Here is an 11,083-nt window from a genome sequence, read left to right on the forward strand (position 1 = left end):
GTTTGCGGGTGTTTCGGTACCGATGAATATGACAATGCTGTAGCGGGGCGGGATGCTAACGTAATTTTGGAGCAGACTCGAGGCATCGCGACTACGAAAGCTCCGGTGGTATCGCTTGATCTTCGGATAGCGTTATCGACATCGAATTCAGGTTGATAACTACGCTCATTGGTTCAGGAAGTTGATGCCGAGAATTAGGTGAGCACTGTGGAAGGATAACGAGGGTGGGCGGGCAGGTGCAGTCATTATTATAAATTAGGGCTGTGTAGATTGCAGTCGGTGTTGTCAGATGTTCTCTAGCTTTCCGGATTCGAGGGTCCTCTCAATGAGTCTTAACTTTCTTCAACTGGGTGGCATTATGCGATTACCGTTCAAAATTATGCAACTTCAAAGAAATACTCTTAACATACAAAGAATAATTACTACATTTTCCATTCACGTAAGAACACAAATAAAAAAATCACACATTACAATAAGCAGTTCAATACAACTCCTTACTTCTTTCATCATTTTAACTTTAGAATTTATATCATACAGTATTTCATCAAGTTCATTAAAAATATCGGGGACATAATAATTCCTTGTTTTCTTTCCATAGTTGGGTAACACTGCATCAACCACGTTCCGGCAGGTTCCGGCAGCGTCTTCTAAGGCGAAGTATACATGCCGCAGCTTGTCGTCAGAGTTCCAGCTGTGGAATGTGGCGATTCTTTCGTAAGTCTGCAGCGAGGTTTCTGGAGCTTCAGTCGATGATCCATGGAAGCTTCCTAGCTCCTGAGGTTGTTGCGGCAGAACGTGGGACGCTGAGGCAGCCATCGTGGTTGTTCACATGTATATGCTTGACCCCTCTGGTCTTCTCATGGAGAGGTCCGTATTCCGATAGCAGTCCTTGCTGCTTATAGCTAGATCGCTGGTCCTAGGCGATGTTGATGTTGTCCTCGTGTTTGGGCATAAATCGCGGCTTTGTGGGGGCGTTAGGTACATGAACGCACTTGCACCGTAGTAGTGACGATGAATAATACAGAGGGAAATCGGATAACGATAAAGTAACTTTTTATTGGGTGAACGCATGCCCACCAAAGCATCTTACACTCAAAACACAGCAATAGCCGCGAACACGGTCGGCGATCGTCGAAAATCTGATCAGAGGATCAAACGCGTCGGCTTTAATACATCAGTCATAAGGTTCCAGAGGCAAAAAAACAACAGATATTTGTCCAGTGAAGCACAATAAGAACAACAGTTTTACCGACTGTCGTATGGGTGTGATTTATAAAATTCCCCTTAGCTGTGGCTCCAGTTCTACGTAGGGCAAACGGGACGGTGTATGAATCAGAGGCTAATGGAACATAAAAGGTCGTTCACCGGTGGATCGCCTTCTAATCTTTCCCTACATTACCAAGATTGCAACTGCACGCCGGAGTTAGATGAATGCGCGATATTGTACAGGCATAAACATGAAGACATGCGTCGTATGGTAGAGGCATGGCATATCTATAATGGTGGAAGTGCGTGCGTGAGTCAGCCTTCGATTACCTTACATAAGGAAGGGATTAGGTGCTTTAACAGTTATCTCTCACGTAGGCCGGCACATGTACCCGACTCACCCGTGGTGATACCATTCCTGAGCTTGCGCAGATAAGTTTGTGTCTTCTTTCTTTTTTTCGCCTGAGCGCTCCCTTCAGTTGATAGCAGGCGTTGGTGTTGTCCACTTCTCTAGTCTTTTGTCCTGGCTGCACGCCTCACCTCTTTTTTACACATTGCATAATATATTTTATATGCCTTAAAAATAAGAGCGGTCCCAAAATAGTTCCTTGAGGGACACCTGCACAATTATTTTGTATTGAAGACAGGGAATTTTTAAAGTCTACATATTGTGTTCTGTTCTACGAATAAGATTTCATGAGGTCGTGAGTTTTTCCTCGGACACCATAGTTTGCCAGTTTATGCAGTAAAATTTTGTGGTTTATCAAGCCAGAGGCCTTAGTAAAATCTATATATATGCCTGCACCTATTTCCTTATTTTGAAACATATATCTTATGATTTCTTTTTGAGTCGGTAATGCTGTTTCAGTAGATCGATTCTTTCGAAACGCGTGCTGAAAGTCAAGGAGCAGGTTATGTTTTTCAAAGAAATATAGTACCCTACCATGCATTAATTTTCATATACCCTTCGAGAACACCGGTAATATAGAAATTGGACGATAGTTACTAATCAAATTCTTGTCGCCGCTTTTAACAACCGGTTTCACCCGAGCCGTTTGCATTGTCATTGGAAATATAGCGGTAGATAATATGATATTGTAAATGTGAGTAACAGCGGGGCATATTAGGTGAAGACTATGTTTAATGGGCGCTATTTGGAGACCAGTTGCATCTACTGACTTGCTATATTTAATATTACTTATGCACGAGAAAACTTCTGTGTAATTCGTGGGCGCAACGAAAAGGGATAATGGACAGCTGGTTCCCTTCATGGATTCAATGTAGTTTGGCTACACTCTATTTGACGCTGAGTTGCCTGTAAAATAAAGAAATTGTTGAAAGCGTCAGGTAAACAGGTCAAATAAATTCGTTTTCCTACATGCTAAATGCTTTCGGAAGTATCACGGGTCTTTTGTTGCGATAAGCAATTTAGTTTCTGCCAGATTCATTTCCGATCGCTGTTCATCAGTGCTCCAAAATACATTTGTGAAATAGGCGTCTCGAGCCATTTTTTTTTTGTTTTGATGTTTCATTATTTCTGTACTTTTTGAAGTGCTGAAGCAACTCTTCATCTTTTGATTGTACAAACTGTGCGTAACGAGCACGAGGTCGCGGGATCGAATCCCGGACACAGCGGCCGCATTTCAATGGGGGCGAAATGCGAAAACACCCGTGTACTTAGATTCAGGTGCACATTAAAGAACTCCAGGTGGTCGAAATTTCCGGAGTCCTCCACTACGGCGTGCCTCATAATCAGAAAGCGAATTTGGCACGTTAAATCCCATAATTTTTAAACTGCGCGTGCAATCAGTTCTTATGCACGATCATTTTGGGGCAAGTCGGACGTTATCCAGGGTTTCCGTGCCTTTGATGGTGTGGCTGTCTTTCTTACTGTAAATATGCGTCATAGATAGCCTTGAATATAGTGATAAAGTTAAGGTAAGCGGTATCACTATTATCTGCCTCGAAAAAATGTTTGCAGGTCTGTTGGCTAATGGCAGAAAAAAAGGCTTCAAGATTTTTGTCGTTATAGTTCGTGTATAAATTATCTGCCTCTTCTGATTAACGTGAACAGCCTTATCAACTATTTTGACGATTCCAAGATGATCACTAATATCACTATAAACTACGTCTGCAGTTACTCAGTTAGTGTCAACACTTGTAACGAATACCTCTAATAAAGATTCGCTTTCTAAAGTCGTCACTCACATCGGCTTTGTTATTACGCCAAAAAACCATTAGCAGCAATTATGTCAGGGAGTTATTTTTGGTATTGAGTCAATGAAAGCATATTTATAGTAATACCGCCACCTAGAACCACATCTATACATTGATCAGGTGCATAGCTAAAAATGGTTTCAAGAAACTCAAAGAAGCGATTAGTGGCACCACGTGGTTGCCTGTAAATAACGCAGAAAAGTTTGTTTGAACTTTGTAGGGCGAGAGCCTCGTAGTCAGCAGTTTTCGTCGTGTATTCTATGACTATTTCGCACGATATTGTTTCTTCAAGCAGAAGCGTGATGCCACCTCCCCTTTTATCTTCGCGGTTTGACAAAAGCACTGATAGCCAGAACGGTGAAACACAATCGATGCTGGTTTGTACCAGGTTTCAGTCAACGTTAGCGCTGTAAATGACACTCCGAAAGTATTGAGTAGAACAGCTAATTCATCTTCTTTATTTGTTCAGGATCTGACGTTAAATAAAAAATGCACAAAGCAGGTTTTTTTTTCGCTATATGCTTAAGTTCGTGTGGCTGATAAGCCATATCAGCAGACAAATTCTAGGCGCGTCCAGCTACGACTACACAATTTGATTCGAATCATCAAACTGAATGGTCGCTATGACTGCTGAGGTGTCCGTTCTGCGCAGAAATATTTTACCATTCGGAGTACATGCATATTTCTGCTGGCACTCTTTTTTCTTTGTATTTGCCGCACGAAACACTTTTATCATGAAAAGGCTCAAGTGCTCATTAATGAAGATGGGGATGCTGTGTTAAAGTTCAACGTCCTCATACGTTATCCTCCGCTTTCGAGCTTTCTCAAAAAAGCAGTCACGGAGTGATCGCGAGAACGTAAATCTATAAGGCAACAAGTTGGCCAAATGCTGCGCGACGACATCATCCATCCGTTTAGAAACCCGCCGGCATCTGCTGTCGTCTTCGTAAACATAAAGGACAGGAACCCTAAGGTTCTCTGTCGATTATCGTCGATTGAATAAGGTTACAAAGAAAGAGCTACAACCCCCTTCAATGGATAGATGACGCATTGAATCGGTTCTGCAAAACTAAATACTTCTTCTCGATGTATCTCAAGACTCACCACTGGCAAATAGAAGTCGACGAGGTGATCGCGAAAAGAATGCCTGCATCAGGCAAGACGCCCTCTAGGAGTTCGAGGTCATGCCATTCCGACTGTACTCGGCGCCTACAACCTTCCAGGACGCGATGAACACGGTGTTAACATGGCTGAAGTGGTAGACCTGCCTCGTCTACTTGGATGACGTCGTTATTTTTTCTGCAAGTTTCTACGAGCATTTCAGACAGCTTGAGATTGTACTAAAGGTAATCAAGTATTTCGGACTCACTCTGAAAGCAGAAAAGTTTCACTTTGCGAACGAAGAGCTGCTGTTGCTGGGACACGTCATCAGCATGTCTGGAGTACGCCCCGACCCGCAGAAGACAGCTGCCATCGCAAAGTTCCAGCAGCCCGTCGACAAGAAAAACCAGTGCGTCGATTCCTTGGCATGTGCGCCTACTACATGCGCTTTGTAAGGACTTTTCAGACATCGCTACACCGTCGCCACATCTAACTAAATGTAACGTCGAATTCAAGTGCGAAACGCCGCAGGAGCACGCATTTCAACAACTCAAACGACATATGCAAACGCTACCGGTACTTGCGCACTTCGACGAGTACGCCTGCGCGGAAATCCACACTGACGCCAGTAGCCTAGGTTTCAGCGTGGTCCTAGTCCAGAGGAAAGATACACTTGAACGGGTGATAGCTTAAGTTAGCCGGTCGCTGTCACAAATGGAATGCAAATATTCTACAACCCAAAAGGAGTGCCCTGCCATTATGTGGGCTAAAGCAAAATTTCGCCCTTACCTCTATGGCAGAGCGTTCAAAGTCGTAAGCCACCATCGCGCCTTGTGTTGGCTAGCGCCTTAAAGGACCCTTCCAGACGCCTGGCACGGCGGAGCCTCAGATGCAAGAACATGATATCACTGTAATATACAATTCCAGACAAAAACACTCCTATGTTGACTGCCTGTCTCGCGCTCCTGTGGACCATCCGCCAAAAGATGACAACGACAACGACTCCTTTTTAGCAACAATAAGCACAGACGATTTTGCCGAGCAGCAGGAAGCGCACCGCGAGCTAGGAAGCTGTGCTGAGTATTTGTAAGGCAAGACCGACTTTGTCCTGGGGATATGTGGGAGCTGATTGTCTTCGTTATTTTTGCGAAATGACATCCTGGCAAAGAAGAAATTTTCCGCGGCCCATGCAAACTACCTCCTCGTTCTGCCTGCAGCACTGCGGTCAGAATCCTGCACGCCCTGCACGATGATCAGATAGCCGGATAACTCCGCCTTTCCCGTTCTCTGGCGAGAATACCACAGATGTATTACTTGCCGCGATTGACCGCCGACGTCGTCCATTACGTCAAGACTTGCCGTGAATGCCATCGACGGAACACCGCCTACGAGGCCCACGGAATTATTACAGCCCATCGAGACACCTTGCCGACCGCTTCAGCTGATGTGATCGGATTTGTTGGGACCCTTTTTGACGTTAACATCTTGAAACAAGCTCTGCCGAAAGGTAGTAAAGCAGCAGGGGCGAAACTCTTCATTGAGAACATCCTGCTGCAACATGGTGCCCAAGATGACCTCATCGCCGACAGGGGAACGTGTTTTAAAGCAGAGCACACCCAGGCCATTCTGCAATACACCCATACATGACACAGGAGGATAACTGCTTACCACCGCAGACGAATCATCTTACGTTGCGGCTGAACAAGATTCTCGCCGACAAGCTAGCAATGTACGTCGAGGTCAAATACAAGACGGCAAATGTAAGCCTGCCATACGTAACATTCGTTTACAACACGGCAGTGCAAGTAGCAGCACAGATCACGCCGTTCAAGCTGGTTTACGGAAGGAACCCGTTTACGGAAGGAACCGGTTTACGGAAGGTTCGGAAGGACTCTCGATGATATACTCCTATCTCCAGAGGCCCGAAGAAAGCCGACAACTCTCCCGCCTGCGCATCAAGAACCAGCACAAGGCCGACAGCCGATACTACATTCTACGAAGACACTACTTGTAATACCAGCCCGGTGACCATTTTAGGGTTCAGACCCAATACGCCGACGAGAACTCAGTGAGAAACTATTGCGACGCTATTTCGGACCCTAAAAATTATCCGACGTATTGGCACACTGAACTATTCGTGAGAGCCTGAGGCTATGAGGTCGCGCCAGACGGCATTTCGCAATGAAAGCGGCGCCGCGCACCACGTGAAGTGGTCTACGTGGAGCATCTTCAGCCATTTTATGCACGCTGACGAACTTCGTTATGGTGTTGTTTCTTTACCACAGGAATTTTTTTATGACTTTGGCTCGCTTACAGCGTCGAGACGATGCTTTCTAAGAGGGGGGCTATTGACACGTGTGTTTGTTTATCTTTATCGGGTTACTACGCTTTACGGCCTAACAAATCTTGTCGCACAGTGATAGACGCGTCTGCATGTAACGGACGTTTCTCGAATGTTATCGATGGTTCTCTCCGCTCTCTGTTGTCACCGAATCTTGTGTAATTTGATTTGATGTGTGTGCGACGCGAACGGTTTAGAAGTTTTTGGAAGACACGCCTGCACAAGCGATTGGTCTGTATCCTTCGATGACCTATCTAAAAAGCCGACGCACTTCATCTGCTAATCAAATTTCCGACCATTGGCGACCTTATTTGCCGTTATTGCTCTGTTTTATTCGTAAGTTCCTTTGTGGGCACAAGTACGAGCAATAAAAACTTTCGCGATTCACAGTTTTACCTCTGCATTATTCACCGTCACTACAACGTGACAATAACCACACGTTGGTCTTCATTGTTTCTCCAAAAATGGCACACTGCACAACGAATATGTCCAAGTAGCTATAATTTTCTTACGCATCATTCCCTTCCGAAGAATTATTGTGTTCACTAGATCAGCAATTTGCGATCTGATTGAACACAATTCGCCTACGTCTGTGACAGCACTGTCATGCATGATGAGAATCCTAAACGGAGACACAAATGGACAAGTACAGCGGTCATTCACTGTACTTGTCGATTCAAATATTTTTCCTTCACCTTAGCGGTGAGATACAATCGCCCGTCATAAGTGACTTGCCCTACCGGACATCACTGAGGGGGGGGGGGGGATCCTTGCTTGGTAGTAAGCTTTCAGACACCGTGATGTTGGAAGTGTCATTTTTGGAAACGTTGGGAATCCGTGGAGCTCCCACGTTATCTTCTCTTACAGAGAGTTGTCAACATAGTACAATTCCCAAAACTTCTGCGGAGCAGAAGTTTTGGGCATTCGATTCTTACGTCGAAGGCGGTGACGAAGACTTCAGCTCGTATGTAGAGCATTTCGACCATTACTGGAAAGTCATGCAAATTGAAGATGTCAAATTGAAGAAATCCACCTTCATGACTGCCCTCGGAAGATGCCCGTACAAGACCGTCAAGGACCTGCTGTAGACTGCTACGCCGAAGGACAAGTGGTTCGGGGACGTGGTCAAGGCCTTGAAGGAGCACTACGCGCCATGTAGCCAAGTAATAGCTGAAATGTTCAAGCTCAGTCACCGGCACCATCTCGAAATGCAGTCAGCCTCAGCGTTTGCCATTGAACTAAGACACATGGCTGCCAAGTGCGCGTTGGGGACTTTTCTGGACGACGCGTTATGTGACCGCTTTGTTGTGGGTGTCCGAAACCCGGCCATCAAGCAATGCTTCTCAAGAGGAAAGAGTTCAACTTTGAAACAGCGTGCGACTTGGCGAAGTCAGCGGAACTCGCCGAAAGAGAGTCGAAAAGCTTCTGACCGTCCATTGAAAATCCGCAAACGGACAAAGCCGCCCACGCTGTTAGCTGCAAAGGCCGTCCACAACAAAAACCTAGGGTAAAAACACCACAAGGTTTCTGTCTTAGCGGAAATCGCTACAGATGCAAAGACAAGCATGACGCAAGTGATTGCGAATATCGTAAGGCACGATGTCACAGGTGCAAGAAAGTAGGCCTGTTAGCAAAGGTTTGCATGAAGAAAAATTACAAAGCGGTTAATGCGCTCGAGGTACAGACCAAGCCGGAACACTTGCACCTTTTTTAAGTTGATTTAAACAAGCGAATTAAGAGGCGCTACTTGATAGAAATGAAAATCGCGGGTCAACCCGTGAGTATCCATATAGGTAGTGGTGCAGCCGTATCTCTTATCAACTTGCAGATCTACTCAACTGCCTCCGAAGCCAGGTCTGACAAAGTGTCTTCTCGAACTGAAAAGTTACGGTGGCACGCCTCTCGAGACGACAGGACGGACATTTAAGTGTCCAGTATGCAGTTCAAAGGAAACTTTGGCAGTGATTGTCATTCCTGGAACCAAACCATGCCTACTAGGGCGTCACTGGGTTTCGCAGCTAAAATTGAGCTGGGATCATGTTTTCAAAGTGGAAGCAGAGCAAAAAGTGAAGCTCCTGCTGCAAAAGTACCCTGACATGTTCAGTCCGCAAGTTGGTTTCATAAAGGGTTATGAACCGAAAATAGTTTTGAAAGAAGAGGCTCGTCCGGTCTTCTGAAAAGCTCCTCCTATTCCCTATGCACTGAAAAATGTCGTTGAACAAGGATTACTTGCACTCAAGGACAGAGGGATCTTGCAGCCAGTCATGCAGAGCGACGGAGCCACGTACTTGTAGTCGTCAGAAAGGCTCAGCACAAGGTGAGACTATGCGGAGAATATAAAGCCACGTTAAATCCTTTAATAAAGAATGAACACTACCCAGTGCCACTCGCAGAGGATATTTTTGCAGGACTGGTTGGTGGAAAAGCCTTTACAGTGCTTGAGTTAACCGCGGCATATCAGCAGCTACCAGTGCATGAGGATTGGCAAAAGTTAATTACTATTAACACCCACCTGCGCTGCTCGATGGCGGTAACCGCCGCTTGCAGCTGTTGCTCGATGCTGGCGTCGGTGCCGCCGGCCGCCCACAGGGTGATGTCGTCGGCGCAGATCGTATGCCGGACGCCGGTCCCCGCTACTGCCCGCGCTACCCCGATCGTGATGAGGTTAAAGAGCAACGGCGAGATGACCGAACCCTGTGGAGTACCCGTACTGCCGAGCTTGTGTTCGGGGAGCTTGAGGTCTCCGGCGTGCAGCTCCACCGTGCCGTTGGTCAAGAAGTCTTCAATATAATTGTAGCTCGTTACCCCCATGTTGAGTCTTGATACTTTTGCTAATATGGCTGAGTGTTTGACTTTGTCGAATACACTTTGTAAATCGAGACCCAGAATTACTTTGCTGTCTTGTGTCTTGTTGTCGATGATTTCCTGTTTGAGTTATAACATGGCATCTTGTGTGCTGAGTCTGCGCCGGAAGCTGATCATCGTGTCAGGATAGGGGCCTTCCTTCTCTAGGTATTCCTGCCACCGGTTCGCAACCACGTGCTCCAGCACCTTGCCCACGCAGGACGTCAGCGAGATGGGACGCAGGTTGCCGATGTCCAGTGGTTTGCCCGGTTTCTCAATCAGGATCGTTCTTGCCGTTTTCCACTGTCGGGGGAGTTTGCCCGAATGCCAGCGTTCATTGAAGTAATGGATTAGGGCCTCTATCGAAGCATCGTCCAGGTTGCGTACCATCTTGTTTGTAACGAGATCTGGGCCGGCTGCTAAGCGGTTGTTGATCTCGTGCTGCGCTACCCGTACCTCTGATATGGTAATGTCTCGGTGGAGCCACCTGTTGGGCAGCCCCCCGTACAGCGGGTGGATTTCCGTAGGCGTGACTGGAAGATAATTGGCTTCCAGGCTCCTGATAACAGCGTCTTTTCCTTGTTGTGTGATGGTGTGCATGAGGCGGGCCAGGCGGTCGCGCTGGTATGATTTGGTCTTTGTTTCGTCTAGAAGGTGCTGAAATAGATTCCATGTACAACTGTGATGCAGTTCCCTGTCAGTTCGGTTACAGATTTTGTGGACGGCAAAGGAGCATGTAATGTTGTCCAATCGCCTTGTTTAAGTCAGCCACCTTCTTCATCAATTTGCGATTCAGCCGGTGCTGCTTCCAACGCGCCTGTATCGAAAGTTCGGCCTCTATCAGATGGGCCAGGCGGCTGTCCATGATGATGACGTCCTCGTCTGTTTCTACGGTCTTTGTGGCTGAGTGCACGGCATCGCGGAGCTCCGCCGTCCAGGTTTCGATCTGTGTGATGTCTTGTGCTGTGGTGATGCGCCCCTTGCGGAATTCGTCCCAGTCCGTCCACTTGTGTATGATGCTATTGCTCCGTAATTGGTTGGGTATCGTAATTTCGAGGATGTAGTGGTCACTGCCCAGGTCGACGCCCGTGTTGTGACATGTTACTTTGCCCGTGTGGTCCCTTTTGATGAATGTACGGTCTGGTGTGGTGTCTCGGGCTACGGAGTTGCCGATGCGGGTAGGATGCGCGGGGTCCGTGATTAGGACACAGTTGTGGTCCAGGGTATCCTGTAATATGTCCCGTCCCTTGGCCGTGTCCTTCACATAACCCCATGCTCGATGGGCGGCGTTGAAGTCCCCTTTGCTCAGCAACGTGTTGTCTCTGGCTTGGGTGCTGGCTGTGTGTAGTACTGTCTTGGATTTCTGTGTTTGGT

The sequence above is a fragment of the Dermacentor variabilis genome, chromosome 5, assembly GCF_050947875.1.
Source record: "Dermacentor variabilis isolate Ectoservices chromosome 5, ASM5094787v1, whole genome shotgun sequence".
NCBI lineage: Eukaryota > Metazoa > Arthropoda > Arachnida > Ixodida > Ixodidae > Dermacentor > Dermacentor variabilis.